This window comes from Schistocerca piceifrons, chromosome 8 (genome assembly GCF_021461385.2).
Source record: "Schistocerca piceifrons isolate TAMUIC-IGC-003096 chromosome 8, iqSchPice1.1, whole genome shotgun sequence".
Taxonomy (NCBI): domain Eukaryota; kingdom Metazoa; phylum Arthropoda; class Insecta; order Orthoptera; family Acrididae; genus Schistocerca; species Schistocerca piceifrons.
In genome coordinates this window covers 324,400,025-324,418,475 of record NC_060145.1, presented here as the reverse complement: position 1 = coordinate 324,418,475, position 18,451 = coordinate 324,400,025, and the positions used below count along the sequence as shown (strand labels likewise).

General features: G+C 41.4%; 1 protein-coding gene across 2 annotated transcripts in view; it reads left to right on the top strand.

The window, feature by feature from the left end:
* The first annotated feature begins 375 nt into the window (after positions 1-375).
* Positions 376-18,451, top strand: part of LOC124711793 (fatty acyl-CoA reductase 1-like) — a 229,908-nt gene continuing 211,832 nt past the window's right edge. The window contains exon 1 of one of the 2 annotated variants that reach the window (XM_047242013.1): positions 376-430. The gene's annotated coding sequence lies outside the window, so the exon portion shown is untranslated. The remainder of the gene's footprint in view (positions 431-18,451) is intronic. The other variant, XM_047242014.1, reaches the window with a different exon arrangement.

Genomic DNA, 18,451 nt, shown 5'->3' with positions numbered 1-18,451 from the left:
GCTACGACCTAGCAAGGCGCCATTAGTAACATTGCATGTATCTAAAGAGTCTCACTTGTATCGCCACAATCTCCAGATGTACCAAAGGATGGATTAAAGTTAAGTATTCCAGAAGCTACGTACTTTTCTTTATAGCATTCATTACGTATCCTGTTTCAGACCTCACGCCTTCTTGATTTGGCTTAGCGCGTGCCTTTCGGCTTCCTCTCATTGTGTCTAGGCTGTCTTGTCTAGACACAACAATAACTGTAGCGTAATGTACTTGATAATTATTCAGCCAAAATATCGCACTGATATTAGCATACAAGGCTCTTACCCCCACCACCACTCTTCTCATGATGAGTAGCAATAAATTGTTTACTTGGCCTCAGTCGGCCAGCGTAGGTTGCAGGGATCGCCTGGGAATTGCAGTCAGCCGTCTTTGTGCCAGGTAAATCGGGCGTACCCGTCAAACTAGACAATTTAGTGAAGTTTTGCCTTCCTATCAATAAATTGGGTGTCTGCTTTCGTAATCCGATATAAATCTCTTCTTCTTCTTTTTTCTCTTTTGTTTTCACATCCAATACAAAGCTGCGGTAAGGTACTTCATATTTGGGTTCGCTTCTCTATACTTTCGGTAGCTGCCATAAATGGAAATATTAATTTTCATTTTGTGCTGTTGTGTTGCTATACGCTTAATGACATATTATTACTTTTGCGCAAAATACCACTGCGTCTTTAAGTTGTATATTCGCCTTAAAAGTTTAAAGGATTTTACCTTACGTAATATTAAGTGCCTGTAATGCATTATCTAACTAAAATCTAGTGATTTTTGTCGGTAATATATTCACGACCTATGTTAGCGTTTGTATGACACTGTGTATTATAGTAACAAAAATACTGTGAAACACGGACTACATTATCTTCTAGGGTAATAGCATATATAAGAACGGCAATTAATTAAAAATTAGAATTTGCAATAATGTTTGTGTCAAATTCACGAGCATTCGCTCGTCCCCCAATCTAGTGATGGCACTACGGCACTATCTCCGAGACGGATATTGCCGCTGCAATTTATTCTCGCGATAGGAATAATAGTCACTTTTTCACGATGTCTTTCTCTTGTTAAGCATTTCATTTTTCATTAATTTTCTCCATTGTTTCGTCTGAATGTAGAAATTTGAGGTAAATCGGTCAAGTGATAGTAAAGAAGTTTGGTAACAACATTTCGTGTATATTAAGAAATATGTAGCTTATGTCCGCCCAGATGTTCATTATGGGATCGTGTAGAAATGGTTACGAAATCTTGTGTAGGCAGTGATCTTCTTCTATTCTTGAAGTAATATCGGAGTAAAACTGTAAACCCGTACGAATTACAAACAAACAAACGGACACCCTTCTTTATATACATAGATTTTGCTAGAGATACATACTTCGTAATATATCGATAGATGACTATATGAAGACGTAACAAAGGAGTCTGGACAGACGTACGGAGGTATGCCACGTGGCGTATAAATAACAGTGAAATCGAAGCAACCTTTTTAAGTGTCTGGTTTTCCGCGATGCAACAAACTGTGGTTTGAAAGTTTACATGTGACGTGTACAACGAGTATTATTTTACAAGTTTGCGCTGAGCTGACATACGGAGTGCAAAGAACAGTATGAGTGATATCGAAAATAAGCTGTTATCTATGGTCCTGTGAACTGTGATTTAGGCTGTTGATACGTTAACTACAATAAATAACACACCTTCGAAATTGTTGAATAAGAATAGGATTTATTTTACAACTTTAAAACATTTACACGACGTTAATTCGCGCACGGAACATGAATGAAGACCCGAGGTACCAGAAACTAACTCAACTTGCAACGCTTGGCACGAACAGCAATCCACTACCTCAACTACAGGGTGATCTTTTAACTGAAGACATTGAAATATCTCTAAAACTACTCATCAGATCAAAAAAAGTTATGATTCCAATTTGTTTGTCTTGGAGGGTGATCTTTTAACTGAAGACATTGAAATATCTCGAAAACTACTCATCAGATCAAAAAAAGTTATGATTCCAAATTGTTTGTCTTTGAGGGGGACATAGTACACTCGACCCCCTACCTCATCACTTGCCTGAGTGGAATGGGGCAACTTTGAAATTTTCATTGGGAAACCCAGTTTTTTATTGCAGATTATGATTCTAAGGGAAAATCTACATCAGCCGGCTGAGGTGGCCGAGTGGTTCTAGGCGCTACAGTCTGGAACCACGCGACCGTTACGCATAATCCATTACAGGCACTTAATATTACGTAAGGTAAGCCTAAGTACTAGGGGACTGATGACCTCAGAAGTTAAGTCCCATAGTGCTCTGAGCCATTTGAACCATTTTTGAAAATCTACATCCGTTTTGTCTGAAGCATTTTCTTCGTTTCGCTACTGATGGCGCTATAATCAGAAGAACAGAAATGGGTACACAATCATAATTTACAACATGCTACTTGATGGCGCTTGAATATTCAGTGGCTTGTGGGACCCCACGTCCATGCTGCGAGGGTAGCACAGGCCATTGTTTCACAACTTATAATTGGAAACCACATTCGCAACGTTGTATTCTTCCGACAAATCGAACAGGTGTTACTCAACGCCACGCTGTGGCCCTGTATTGTACTACGACGTACCATAACAGGCACTACACTGCGACCGGAGCTCACTTGTCGTGGAAACGTATAACAGAAAGCGGGTCTCAACATTACAATAAATGTGCAGTACTTATTGCCTGCGCACATACTTATCATTTAAAAACAGACGTGCAGGTGGATGATAAATGTTGCAACCACATAAGCCGAAAGTGAAATGATCCTGATTTACGAAGACTCTAGGAGATATGTTGAGGCTGCTGTTGCCTTATATGCCGAGTGTTTTCGCTCTTTTCCAAAGTTGTGAACGCCTTTATATCTGATGACAGCGTACTGGCCGGCAAAAGGAAACGCAGCAAACGTGTTCTAGGAGAATCTAAGGAAATAGCTGTAATAGCGGCAGTGCACCACAATCCACAGATAAGCGCCCGGCAATTACACCGTTATGCACGTAGGTTTTATCGTCACAATACTGCGTTGTCATATCATTCATACCACGTGTTACTGCTCCGATTTCCACAACTGAGTAATGGTTTGTGAATGGACACGTCAACAAACCAAAACGACCCTCACGTTCTCTGCCGAGGTACTGTTTTCCGATGAATCTACATTCAAAAACCGTGGTAGCGTTAACCGGGGTAACATGCGTTACTGGACTGTAGACAATCTCCACTGGTTACGGAAAGCTGACCATCGACGTCCTTGGTCGGTTGACATATAGTATTGCATCATGGAGAACAAACTCATTGGTCCTGATGTTATTGACGGCACGTTGAATGGTCGCCACCATCGAACGTCTTTGGAACAGAAACCACCGGTACTACTGCAGGGTGTTGCCCTGGACGTTCGACAAGGTACGTGGTTTCAGCATGACGGTTGTTACCCAGCAAATTGGGCAACAGACCGTTTTTACACTGGTCGGTGACTCGCCAGAGGTGGCCCTATTAATTGGCCGGGTTTGACGTCGCCGCATTTGCTTCTGAGGGGATATATAAGGATAAGGTGTACCAGCAAGTGCCAACAAGCCGTGAAGACATGGTCGGCGGCATCAGAAACGCCTGTACTGACGTTCCCGCAGATATGCTTCTGTCCTGAGCACTGTCATTTGGAAGGCGGATCACTACGTGTATTGAAGTTGGCGGTACTGTGAACACGTTCTCTAATTGGAAAAACAGAGTAACGTTCGCCTCGATTCACGGGCACAGTGACGTGTCGAGTTGTGCCCTGTTCGGTGTGTCGGAGGAATCCAATGTTGTGGATAGGGTTTCCAATCAGAACTTATGAATTACTGGCCTGTCCTACCCTCGGAACATGGAGGTGGGGTCCCACGTGCCGCTGTATATTCAAGGGCCATTCAGTTGCATGTCGTAAATGACGATTGTGTAACCATTTCTGTTCTTCTGATTACAGTGCCGTTTGTGGCAAAACGAAGAAAATGTTTCAGACAAAACTCATGTAGATTTTGCCTTTTTAAAATCATAATCTGCAACAAAAAACGGGGTTTCACATTGATGACTTCAAAGTTGCCCCCCTCCACCAACGCGTGGGGTGCGGTAGGGATCGAGTGTGGTATCCTTGGATGTCCCCCTCCAAGACAGACAAATTGGAACTATAACTTTTTTTGATCCGTTGTGCAGTTTTCGAAATACTTCAATGTCGTCAATTAAAATGAATACACTGTGTATCTACGGAGTGAGCATAGCATACTCCGTCTTACGGGCTAGTCACGTGATTTTGGGACAACGCTGCCTGTCTACAAATGGCTCTAAGCACTACGGGACTTAATATCTGAGGTCATCAGTCCGCTAGAACTGAGAACTACTTAAACCTAACTAACCTAAGGACATCACACACATCCATGCCCGAGCAGGATTCGAACCTGCGACCGTAGCAGTCGCGCGGTTCCAGACTGAAGCGCCTAGAACCGCTCGGCCACACCGGCCGGCGCCTGTCTACAGTAAGTGGCAATAGCGTGACTTGAATGTTACACGTATTCGCCTTGTTTTATATACGTTTCTGCACATGATGCGGTATTGTCGTAGCCGCGAATGTAAAGAGAAGTATATGAAAGGAGGAGCAGTTACTTTTCATAGGTGTGTATGTTAAAAGTATAATTGTGAGTGTGATATTGATATGAGTCACGTTATTATAAAATCTTTTACTGTAGAGATAATTTCTGCAAATATATATATATAAGTGTAACGTTCATTTCCGTATAAAATTTATACGTGACAGCCTGATTAATTTCCTCCAATTTGTGCATATTTTCAAATTGTTGTTGTATCTAGGTAATTCTACATGAGATAGTTTCCCGTACAGTGTCATTGTAGCGCAATTAGTTAGAAGAGATTCTACAATGTAATTAGCGCAATAGAAAAAGTAAAAAAATTGTGTCGGCTGCCACTTCTTGTATGTTTTATATTACTTTATTTTATTTATGTTTTCTTTTTTTGCATGGTGTATGGTTTTTTTTCTGGTCAGATTCCAAAAAATGTTATAGATACATTAGGATCTACAAAAAGCAAAAGAGTGAATAAAGAACAATTGAACATAATTATAGCAAACAGGTGGTGCAAGTCGAATACCGTGCTTACTGTAAGAATTTCGTAGTTCCAAATGCGTTGTTATTTCGTGACACTTTGTCGCCGTCTATGGTGTCATTGTAACTTATTAATTGGAATAGAGGTTCGACAATATGAATAAGTGTAACAGAAACCTTAAGGAAATGTTGTTGACTGCTAATTTTCATCGCTTCACCCAAAAAAAAAATGAAGTGGAATCGGAGCTATGACAGTGTTTCAAAAAAGCACAATACTATTGCTCTTCACATCTTTAAGCCAAGTTCAGTTCTTGGCATATGATCGTTAAGATATCCGTGAAACGCGCACACAAAGTTTCACGCTACTTCTAAGGGTGATATGTTTGTAACAGCGAAGTAACAACACTCAAAATAAGTTAAGGGCTATACAATTTAAAATACAGCGTCCTAAAATCACGTTACTTGAGCTGCAGCAGATGCTGCAGACAGAACTCTCGTTCTGGGCGTCAGAATGCTCACTCCATGGATATTTGTATTCTGTGCTCTCAACCACGGAGAAGACACTACACTTGAAACAGTTTGTCGAACTTCCGCTCACACATAGGCCAACCATACCCTCTCCCAACTCCTGTGGTATAGTGGAGCTCGGGGAATGTAAGCAAACTGGCGTCAGACTCAATGTCGGGAACTCATATAAACTGGTTCCTAGCGTATGTCTTTGCGATGTGATACTGGGGGCTCCTAGAACGATGGTCGTGTAGGCGCTACGGAAACGGGCGGCCCGTTGACCTCACACCTGGTGACGGAGGACAGGGCTGCCGAATCGTAGGTGATCAACTGATAAGTTGGCTTTCAACTTTAGAGTGAGGCTGGCGCAGGTTTATTGTTATGTAAGATTTGCGTGGCAAGCTCGTTACGCTTCTAAAATTGGTGAGCGCGAGAGTAAGGGTGTTGTAGAGGCGAGCGGACAGCATCTGTTCTCAGCATAACTTTTGAGCACTTCTTCAAATCCTTATGAATGAAAATGTGTGATTCTCCGTGGTGGATGCCGGTGTAGGGAGTAGCCTGGTGGTTCGACTCCGTAACTTGTTGCAGTAGAAGGGCGGATCCAGTTCGGAGAGGAACTGTTGTGGTGAGAGCCGGCCGAAGTGGCCGTGCGGTTCTAGACGCTACAGTCTGGAGCCGAGCGACCGCTACGGTCGCAGGTTCGAATCCTGCCTCGGGCTTGGATGTGTGTGATGTCCTTAGGTTAGTTAGGTTTAATTAGTTCTAAGTTCTAGGCGACTGATTACCTCAGAAGTTAAGTCGCATAGTGCTCAGAGCCATTTGAACCATTTTTGCTGTGATGAGAAAAACTGCGATGGAAGCCGCAGTGTCTCTGAGTAGACTATCTCGGATGCTGACGCGCCGAGGTCTTGCTTGAAGGCAGTGTGGAGACCAAATAACACTTGCGATACTGCTGCAGTCCATGTCGTCTCATGGCACCTAAGCGCGGCTTTGAGCGACCTCTGCCAGCGCTCTGTCAACATATTGCTTGCTGGTAACTAGTGGTGCGAAGCTGCTCGCGTCCACAAAATTTAGTTAGATCGAGATCTGGGGCAGATTCGAACTGTCTGTCTTGCTCTTTTGTGACATGTATCGCACAGCCAGATAAGGCGAACCATGTAGCGAGGAATGTCTACGGTTCTGGGCCCAATGGGTGTATTGATCAGCTGCCGTGAAGTTATACCTGAAACCTTCAGATGGAGGCAGTGGACCGACTTGGTCAACGTGGACATGTCGTTTCGGAAAACTGGTCTGTTGGTTTATGAACGTGGCGACAAACTGTAGGTGTCTCGAACACAAAACACGATTTAGTCCAAGGGCAGCAGTAATTTCTGACACTTGGCCAAACCTACCTGTCCTTGGTAAACTTAATTGTGCTGTTAGCTCCAGGATGACCGATTTTGTGCGCTGAACCAAGCAATTGCTTCCAAAAATCAGCGGGGAACGAATGGCCTAGGAGGCTGCCAAGAGGCATCGCACCATAGCAATGTTTTTATCCTGCTAGAAGCCCTTTTTTAAGCTGCATCCCCGTGTCTTCATTTGCGTCAACATTCTATAGCTGAACCTCGGCTTCTTGTGCTGCAGTGGCATTTTTTTCTTTTCTACTTTTCCTTTTTATTCAGGCAGAGCCAGTTTCATCATATGCTATTATTTCGCATAATTAGATCTGATTTCATTACAATATACACTGAGGTGATGAATGGCATGGGATACCTCCTAATTTCATATCGGACCTCCTTTTATCCGGCACAGTCCAGTAACTCGACGTGGCATGGACCAAACAATTCGTTGCAAGTCCCCTGCAGAAATAGTGAGTGTACACCAACTGACCTCTCGATTACGTCCCATAGATATTCGATGAGATTTATTTCAGGCGACCTGGGTGCCCAAATCATTCACTAGAGTTGTCCAGAATGTTTTTCAAACCAGTCGTTAACAACTGTTGCCCGGTGACATGGCACATTGTCATCCATAAAAATTCCATCGTTATTTGGGTACATGAAGTCCATGAATGGCTGTAAATCGTCTCAAAGTAGCCAAACATAACTAAGAAACCATTCCACGCCATGCAAAAACAGTCCACACCATTATTGAGCCACCGTCCGCTTGCACAGTGCATTGTTGACAATCTGGGTCCATAGCTTCGTGAGGTCTGCCCTGCAATCGAATCCTAACAATCATAGTTACTTATCTTTGAGACTGGATATGGTGGGTTGTTGTTAGTCAACGATGCCTTTAAGGCGACAAAGACGCAATTATCAACACCTCACTGAGTTCGAACGAGGTCCTCTTATAGGGTTACAAGAAGTTCAATGTTCCTAGAGCGACACTACAGAAAAGATTGGCAGGAATGTAGCCATTGTACAGTCATACTCAAAAGTATCCGAACGACCTGAATTGCATTTCGCCAGATTCGCATGCAACGCACATAATGCAGCTGTCTAGCAGGTCCCCTAATCGCTCCTTGGTACAGTCGTTTGACTGTTGAAAATGGTTCCAACAAGTCACCACTAGAAAACTCTGCTTTGTATCGCAATAAATCAAGATGTAAAGTAATACCACGATACTACAAATATCAGGGAACACCTTATAACAGATAAGACTGTCCTTAAGGCTTGTAAGCGCACATTTATTGCAATAAATGACATACCTGAAATGCACTCTCGTTATTAGGTCAGATGGATAATACACGTAGTAAGTTCGTCGTATTCATGATTTCCTCTTCAAAGTAACATACCATACTTGTTATTTAACACAAAATGACATTAAAAATTTACGTTATTTACTAGCAGCGAGTTGAGAATATGTATGAACTTCAAATGACACGACGAACAGTCTCGTTCTGCATATGGATTCAAACCCAGGCCACGCAGACTAAGATTTCGTGACTGACGGAAACTAACAATTATTTCTGACTAGGCATACGGAGAGTGATATACCTCGATTTTAGACAGTATCAGTTAGCAAATATCAACTTTAAATTACATAACGTAAACACATTTAACGGCCGGCCGAAGTGGCCGTGCGGTTAAAGGCGCTGCAGTCTGGAACCGCAAGACCGCTACGGTCGCAGGTTCGAATCCTGCCTCAGGCATGGATGTTTGTGATGTCCTTAGGTTAGTTAGGTTTAACTAGTTCTAAGTTCTAGGGGACTAATGACCTCAGCAGTTGAGTCCCATAGTGCTCAGAGCCAGCCAGCCACATTTAACGGATGCGAATTCCTACTCAGTATCTACTGTTCCTGTTAACAAACTACGAGAGATGTTAAATATTGATTCCTCACAAGCAACTTACTTGAAATGCCGCGAGGTAAAGCTTTGTGTTGGACATTGATTCGAACCCAGAACCTAATCGGATTGTTATCGAAGCACAATCAACTGTGATATATCGGATTTTCTCGGCAGTAGCTAGATGTTTTAACTGAATGGACGAGACGAAGTATTACTTTTTTCCTTCTCAGGACTCTAACCCGGCACCTATCGCTGTTATGTTCTAGAACAAACGAACGTTAAATATGGGTTTGTTACACCAGCAACGACATGTGAGCATTTTTGAACGAGAAATAATATGAGGAAGAGTTCAGTTCTGACTGGGAATCGAACCCCATGCACGCGTAATATGTCGAGATGCTGAGGAATCTGCAGTTTTGAACAAACAACAAATTGTAGTCGAGCTGTATTGTCACGAAGGGATCAAATTCCGCGTTAAGGGCGGTCTGAGTTGCATTCCCAGTTAAGAACCAATTTTTTTAATACAAAAGCTCAAATAAAAGATGGAATAAGTGTCCTGTGCCCCTACACAGCGTTTGTTTCGTCACTAGAAATCAATAACTAGCATAAGAAAGGTTACTGGTGATGAGAGATTCTATATGTCGCCACTCATGACTTTATTGTGGTTCAACCTAACGTCTACTTGGTAGAGAAGGAATATCATGTTTAATGTGAATTTCAGACCACAATGCCATTATACCTTTTTCACTTGGCGTAGCCAGAGGAGAATAGAATCTGTCTCTCCCTATTAAGAATCATAGGCAGAATTTGGAATCGAACCTAGACCGTCGTCATAGGAACCTATCATCCATCCAACAGACCACCAAATCCTCTTCGCTGAGACTCATTTTTCTATCATAACGCAGCTTCGGCACACTCGATGAGAATTATGACATACAGGCTCCCTGTAGTGGTTTACAGCATGTTCAGCACATTCATTTACTTGGTTGACCGAATCGCTATGAACTAGCTGCCTCGGCTACCCGGTACATACATTCGACTCTATTTTGTAATCACCGAAATAAAATCATGTAACTGCCACCAACACAGAACTTCCAAAAGTGTAGGATGCAGAAATATAAATAGGAAGTGTTCCTTTCCATTTGAGCTACTCTATTGTGCTATCTGTTTGTTGAAAACGTCGTGCAGTGCAAAAGAAAAGCTGTAACTGTCTGTCTCTCAGTAGTCTAGATTCGGCCATATGCATTATCTCACAGCACTGTGGGATACTGAAGTTCTGGAGGAACTGTTGTTGACTTCTGGAGTTGCTGTAGCTACGTGACTGCTAGCAGGGTAATGGTTAGCGTCGCGCAGAGTAGATAAGACGTCGCGAGTTCTATTACACTCGCTGCTACATTTTCAAAACGCAATTCTGCTGTCTGCTGAAGTTATCAATTTAATGGAACTTTGAACATAATTCCCTTCACTTCTCAACCAAAAATAGCCGCATGTGGAAAAAGGGCTAACTTCTGCGACGTTTTGTTTTTTTCAGGTTTAACAGATGGCCAGGCAGCAAATTCATCTCGAAGCTTTTGTATTACGTATGGGGAGAGCGCATCGTGCCCAAATAGTCAGAAAAAAATTTTCTACATTAGCTGCCGTCTGATAGTGGTATTATAAACTGCAGGTGCATGTCAGACTGTTATAGATAACATAAGAGAATTCGCATATATCGTTGATGATTAATTTCTCTTCATGTTCAGTATTGTTTTAACAACACTAAAAGGAACCTTACGAAAATTTTGCTCTGTATTATAAGAAATGAAATAAAACTACCCACGATACCCTACGGCGAAAGTCTGTTTTAATAAAACTTAGTATCTGTACACAAGCGTTCCTCTATCGGCACGAATTAGTAAGATACTACTCACTTATATTTCGATTCGGTCTGTGTTTAATTGGTATGCTGTGTCATACTCAACAGGTATGCAAATGTGGTATTTCATAAATAAAGTTATGTATTCCTAGAAACTCAAAATTTGCTTGTTAGCAGCGGAAAGAGGCGTTACCTGTTGCGCAGCATTGTTAGTTTTTCACCATTGCACTATGTGCTGAAAGTATTTTCTTGCGATTTCGTTATCGATGTTCGATGTGACTGGTTGTAGCTCTTTCATAGAATAGATAAAAACGTTTCACTCAGCGAGACTGGAACTGCGAACCATAACCGACGCTTTTTCATAGGTCACCACATCCCACAGAGCTAGTGAGGCTGTATGTGCTGTGCCTTCCTAACACGAGACCAATAGTGGCTAGAACTAGTAAACCGCTATTTAAAGGAAGAGATTAGTTGCGATTTTACCGTGCAACGACTTTCCTGGGCTGAAAATCGTAAATTTATAATCTTCAGTTGCACCTCAAGCGATAATAACTCAGATTATTCAATAGAAATGACAAGAAAAACGAAGTGAATTTTGAGGCTTAATTCCGTGCACACCAGGAAGTAACTCGGCGATCACATAGCTGCCAAACATACCTTGCCTTGTTGCCAAATCTCAGTTACAATACCAGCAGGAAGAATACGAACCGATGTGATCCTACAGCGGGCTTGGAAGTGACCATAGCTGGCGTCTGAAAGACGCGGCTGTTACGGCCTGGAATACGAAATGCGTCTGATTCGCATTTCTGCAACTAGGTTTACGGACTGGAACGTAGTACTTATAATACTCAGAACTGACAGCAAACTGAGCATCATAAATCAGTGACTCTCATAGTTGTTTTTATATTTCTTTCGTAACTGTACTAAAAACTAAGAAACTCACTCACAGACGTTTTCGTGCCTCGCCGATAGGCGAGCACACCAAACAAATATAAAAAAGAATGTGTGTGTGTGTGTGTGTGTGTGTGTGTGTGTGTGTGTGTGTGTGCGATATATATATAAAAGAATGAGTGAGAGGGTAAAAAATTGTTGTAAAGGAATTGAATACTGTCATGTTAAGAAATCTTTCATTAAAATGACACGTTCCACATCATTACGAAATGTCGTTTTCATGATGTATGGAACAAATATTAATCGAATCTAATCATATTATATTGCTGACTAGCTGTGAAGAGTCATGAATTCCCGATATTTTCACCAATATCAGTAACCAAATCTAAACTTGAAAATAAAAGACGACAGTTTTTGTAATAAACCGGGGCTCCTATCAAGACCCTTTCATCCCTCTTACCCAACCACGAAAGTTGTCTGATATACCTCCATTCAGGAGTAACAAAGTGTATATGCATTTAAAGATGAAGCGCATGATGTGAAGTTCTGTGACGGAGATACGAACCCAACACATAATCGGAATGTTAACCAAGTAAAGTCAAATATTACGTATCGGTTTCTCTCACCAGCTGCCAGGTGTTTGAATCTAAAATAAGGATACAAATTTTGGTGCCTGAGCGACAATGGAACCGCACTCCTATCGTTCTTTTATTTCGTCCACGAATATAGCTTACTCACCAATAGTAAGATGTGTGCGTGTTTGACCAGAAATTGTTGGCAACACATGAACAGACATTAGAAACGCATGTTAACTTTCACTAGCAGCCCGGTGTGCACGTGAAAGGGCTTGAAATTAAATTATGAATATTTTCGTCCTGGATCAAGATTCGAACCCACATACTTACCTTTGGAGGAGGCCTAGAGAAGATTGCAGTCTTGGAAAAAGGGACGAAATGGTTGAACTATACTGTTCTCAGAGATTCAGATCCTCGAAAGAGGAGATACGAATTCGAATCACAGTCCAGCACCAAGACCCCCGTTCCTTTAAATGGCTATTGGTTCATCAAATAAAATAAAATTTTCTAGTGTAAGTAAGTTTACTGGCGACAGTATTTCTGTTTACCATGACCTCCACCTATTTATTTCCCAACGCAAACCGGCTCTGCCCAGTTGCAAATGATGCTTAATGCGGATTCTGGATTATAACGTTGAGGTTACCAGAGGTAAAGTAAATCAGTTTATGCCTCTTAAAAGAAAAGGCCTGAACCCACGCATTGCACTTGTGATAGTTCGCTCCACCACACCATTGTGGCCACATTTCCCAGCCCCAGGAGTGTGCTGTAACGGATGATGTGAATAGCTTACAAAATTAGTCACGGTGGAAAAACTGCGAGTCTACTAAATGGTTAAGTAGAAGCAAGGTTCTGACGCGGAGATTATGCTATTCTCACGTCAGTAGGATGTAAAGACTCTTCTAGGCATCATAGCCTCGATGTGAAGCCATTTTGAAATTTTCACTAATTCAGGAAATTTCTTAGTTCAAGAAAATCCACTGTGAAGTGTGAATTTACTGGATAATTCCATTTTTACCTTCATTATTACTATCATTTTCTTCATACCGCTACTGGAACACATGTGCTTGAAGATCATTTAAGGCCTTTTGGTCACTATAGAAGTAGTTGCCCAAGAACAGGTTCTTTCCCTGTCTTTTCATGCTAATATCAAACATCAGCAATCACTCATAGATTACATTAAAATTAAAGTAATTAATGAAGATGTTACTTGATAACAAAAACGCGCTGCCTTTCTTCATTTACTTACGCCTAGAAATGGCTGTCGAATACTGCCATACCAAAAGCCAAGGGATGTTACTGCCTTCCGAGATACATCGCTGTCAGTTATTTCATATGATTTGGTCGATGTGACCTGTTTCAAGTTTGGACCGAGCGAGGTGGCGCAGTGGTTAGCACACTGGACTCGCATTCGGGAGGACGACGGTTCAATCCCGTCTCTGGCCATCCTGATTTAGGTTTTCCGTGATTTCCCTAAATCGCTTCAGGCAAATGCCGGGATGGTTCCTTTGGAAGGGCACGGCCGATTTCCTTCCCCATCCTTCCGTCACCCGAGCTTGCGCTCCGTCTCTAATGACCTAGTTGTCGACGGAACGTTAAACACTAATCTCCTCCTCCTCCTCCTCCTCCTCCCTGTTTCAAGTTGTGTATGACAGATAATGTTTTAGAATATCAATTGTTCTCCTTTGCAATAAACAGAAAGATTTTCATTCTAAGCTATCCAAGTTCATAATTTTCGCAATATTAGTTCAAATTTAATGTTCGCTTCTAAAATGTAGGAAAGTATTTCACAGTTGCAAAACCCGCATCCGACTCATTGTCCTTACACTTAGTCGCTGACCATAAATTCAAGCTCAGAGTGATACCAGTTTAAGCAACCTAATGTAGCGAAGACAGTTTGCCAGTGCTCTTTCTCACCGGAAACTATGCAATTCACTCATTGGGCTCCATAACTACACTGTAACAGTAATTTCTGTGTGTATGCAATGCATACGGATTGTAGAATTTAGTGGTGCTCCCTCTTCCACTTCTGTATACAATCTGCCTGACCTAAACGGGCCCTTTATCACTACAGTTCCTGGGTGATGCAACATCATACTGACAACAGTCATGTGCTTATACTGACAACCTCACTGTTCGTTTTATCTTATTTCGGAATCATTTAAATAAAACAACATGACCTTCCAGTTGGAGGATTTAGTCCCCCTTTTCCTTCTGTGAAATTTGTCAGTGAGCTTTTTGCCTTCCAACCAGCGAAAAGCGGCAGAGTACAGCCGGTAAACGATTCACAAACCATGATTTAGTTCTGTAAAGACGATTTCTTTAAACATTGGCGTAGCTGAAGGAATTTCGTTTCTTCTTAAATCTTCTTATGCAGCAACGCTCACAAATATCTCAAATAGGAAAAGCTATTTATCCCGGTACCAAGGTTGTAGAACAAATTTCCCACAGTTTGTGTCAGGTTGATCTTTTCGTCTGATAGCACTGCGTAAGGATTTTGTCTAAGAGGTATCATAAGTAGTGTTCCTATGGCTGTGGAAATCATTGTTTGAAAACGAGTTTAACACAAATGGGTACAATACTGCTAAATATTCAAACGATTATCAATCTAAGTCTGAGTTCATTCACAAACTGAGGAGTATTTACAATATTGAGGCTAGACTGTGCATCCATGTCTTCGTTGAGTGGGCATCGGAAGGCGTTTACACACACGTTCGCGAGAGTAATCCCGTAAGTGTGATCTCCTGAGGGACATGAATGTGCCAACGCGGGCACAGACGAGAGATGTTCAATTTTAATGCCAACCAGAAACCAGAGGAGGAGCTGCATTGTGGCAAAGTTATACAGAGCAAGACTATGGTTACGAAGGTCTCAGGTTCGATCCCTCGCCAGGCACACAATTTTTGTGTGCCCTTTGACACTTATTTCCCCTCGGGCAGTGTTTGTTGTTGTGAAAAATGCCGAGTTGCACTGTGGTCCGAAAGCCACGTTAACCTGTAGGCTCCCCTGTTAACTGGGTAGGTAAGTCAACTCATAGGTCGGAGGATAGCAACGGCATACCACCTCCAACAAGACCGTGCCTATTAAAACACTGTGGTGTTCAAACCACTCTTCCGACTGATGACTGTTTTACTTTCTGTGGGTTCCAGAGTTAATGATCTTCGGGTTATTAATATTTTTATGTTTTCAAGCTGTAGCTTTGATACCAGTAAACGTAAGTAACCGGCCGAGCACTGTCAGCGTTCGAGTTGTCATGGTGGTAGACTTCGATGCTGTCGACCCCAGTTACAATCTCGGTCATGGCTATGTTTCAGTCGAATACCTCTATGTGCCGTTCTGCGTATTTCAAGATATACTTTTATACGCTTGGTACGCATCAAAACTGATATCTGATAGAGCTGTATTTAGCAACATGAATCAGATATGTTTTCCGTGCAATGTATCGGACAACACGTCAGTGCAGCGAGATTTCGTTTGTGTGTTGCGCATGGTGCAAGAAATATTTGTGTTTTGTTTGCTTCTGTGATAGGTTTCACCCCAATGAATACGAGCAACCTCACGAATAGACTGTCAATAACTGGAATTACGCAATAACACACTTAAAAGTTGTATTTTTGCATTAAGTATCCCGATGAAAATTACTGTAAACAGGCTATATGCCTACTTGCTAATTATTCGCGCTTATCGATGCTTTCCTCAAAAAAAAAAAAAAAAAAAAAAAAAAAAAAAAGGAGAGAGAGAGAAAACAGAAATGTATTTCAAATATCAGCTCAGTGACACCAAGTTCGTCTCGTGATGTAAAGCAAGGATAGTTGATAGGTAATATCTCGTTGTACTAGCGATGTGTATGGCTACAGGGTTCTTCCTTTTCTCTCTGCAAACAACCAGAACAGAATTCAGTAACAAAGTGGTAAGAACAGGTATGCAGTACGCCAATTAAACACTCAGCCTTTCTTGGTTATTTTGTTAATCGTTAAAAATTGTCTGTAATGCAGTAAACATCCTTGATTACTGATTTGTTACTACTACCTTTGTTATTGTTATTCGTCACCTCACAGCAACTTTCCTATCACTCATTGCTGCCGATGCACGAAACGAATGGATCAGGATGAATGGAATGTGGGATGTTTCGTCTCGGAGAATATACACATTTATCTCTGCGTCTTGTGTTCAGGGTAATATGAAAATCTCAGTAAGAGAAGACGACAACAGAATGCCGGTGATGCAGGCAATAACACCCAACTATTTCTGTCGACTTAACACCATGACGACAGACATATTGGCTTCTCACTGCATTTTGATTGTAATTCGTTAGCCTTCTTGCGACCTCGTTTTGATACCTCGTGGGAGCAGGGATAATATTTTGCTTTTTGAACACCGAACAGTAACAAACAAAGATAGTAGATGGAAGGATACAAAGGAACAATCAGACTCATGGGTGTGGATCCAGTTCATCCTTACAAGACTAAACAAGAGGGAAACATTACCAAAGCAAATAATACGCTGGTTAATATACATTATTTGTATAGATCTGAAGATGAAAAAGCGCAGATGTGCACAGTGCCATCTGCACATTAGTTTTTTGTCTTAATGGGCGTAATTTTTAGTTTCTTCTCTTCTGAATTTTCAAATGAATTAATTATTATGTGGCACAGAATAATTAGTTAACTGTGTTTCTTACAGCTTCCATTCGCACCAATATATTTCTACATTCTCGTGCAATTCATGAAATTCTACTTGTATGATTACAAGACTGCACATAGATGCAATCGATTTCGAGGTGCAAAGTGTTTATCTTACTTTTCGTGACAGGTGGGAAAAGTTGATTTCCAAAGACTTTTCATTCTACTGAAATAATCTTTTGTCGCAAAGTAACAAGGTAAGTGTTTTATTCGTATATATTTTGTGGGGAACTGTAATCATGAAGGAAGATTACACACCTGAATATTTGACACAAGTGGTAGGAGGAAACGCTGCATATTAACCAAATACCGCGCCTCCTCTCCGTATCCTCCTATGACACGAACAAAGGATTCTCCTCCCATAACGCTACAGAGCTGTTCCTAGCACAGCTGAGAATTGGCAACATCGTCACAAACATTTGGCAACACTGTGACAGTGCAATCACTTCCGCGTATTGTACTGAATTGACTTGCTAAATTTACTTGATATTCTCTTTTCATTTGAATGACTCATGCTATACAATCCTCTTGTAATCTAAGACACTGAGACAGAAAATTCAATTTTTTGGCTACAGAAATGCTGTTCTTCACATAAGTGACAACTTTTATTATCTTTCACGATGCATTATGAGGCTGAGCAACCAACACCATGATGAGAGTGGCGTGCTGGCAGCAGTGTGTCCATAGCCCCGTGGTACTACCCGTGTCTCGTGTCGCAACGGTTCCAGGAGTCGTCAGTTCTAATGGTGGTAGGGGCCAGCGTGTGTGAGCTTTTTTTCGGATTTATTTTATGGAGTTACGAATTTCCAGAAAAAATTCTATAACAAAATCGGGAGAAAACCTTTACACACAAAATCCTCTTGGTAACTCGACACAGTAAGTTGTGTTAATGGTCATAGATCTCCGCTTTCTGACTGCTATGCTGCTTCACAATACAAGCGTCTCTGAAGAAATTCGAGTCGACCGTCAACGATGCGAAATTCAATATTGTTCTTCACTTAAGACTCACATGCCAGGGTGATAAGTATGAAGGAAATGAACCTCTTGGTTACTACAGGTCTCTATGCTACATTTCCACAGTAGCAATTAGGACCTCTCTGCTGACATTTGCTAACAGCGGCTCTAGCAACTTACTTTTTCTCTGGGTAGCTTCAAATATGGGCAATTTTGTCGCTTTAAATCCAACTGAATATTTTAAATATCACTTTTGAACAGTGTTCAATTCTCCATTAATTAATGTATGGACCTCAAAACAAGCAATTTGCCTTAGTAGCTATAGAGCAGATTCTGACAGGTATTGACACAATGTTTCACATCAATTTGCCATATGGAATCAAAGAAAGAAACCAAACACATTCCATTGCATTTACTCTCTGTGCCTTGACTAACACATATGAGTCCATGACCAAAATAAATTATTTGAAGAATCTCCTGTGAAAGAAAAAAGAACAGAATGTGACCCTTTAATTATAGTGCACTGGATCAGAAACAATGAAATTAATTCCATGCCACATTGATGTATTGCA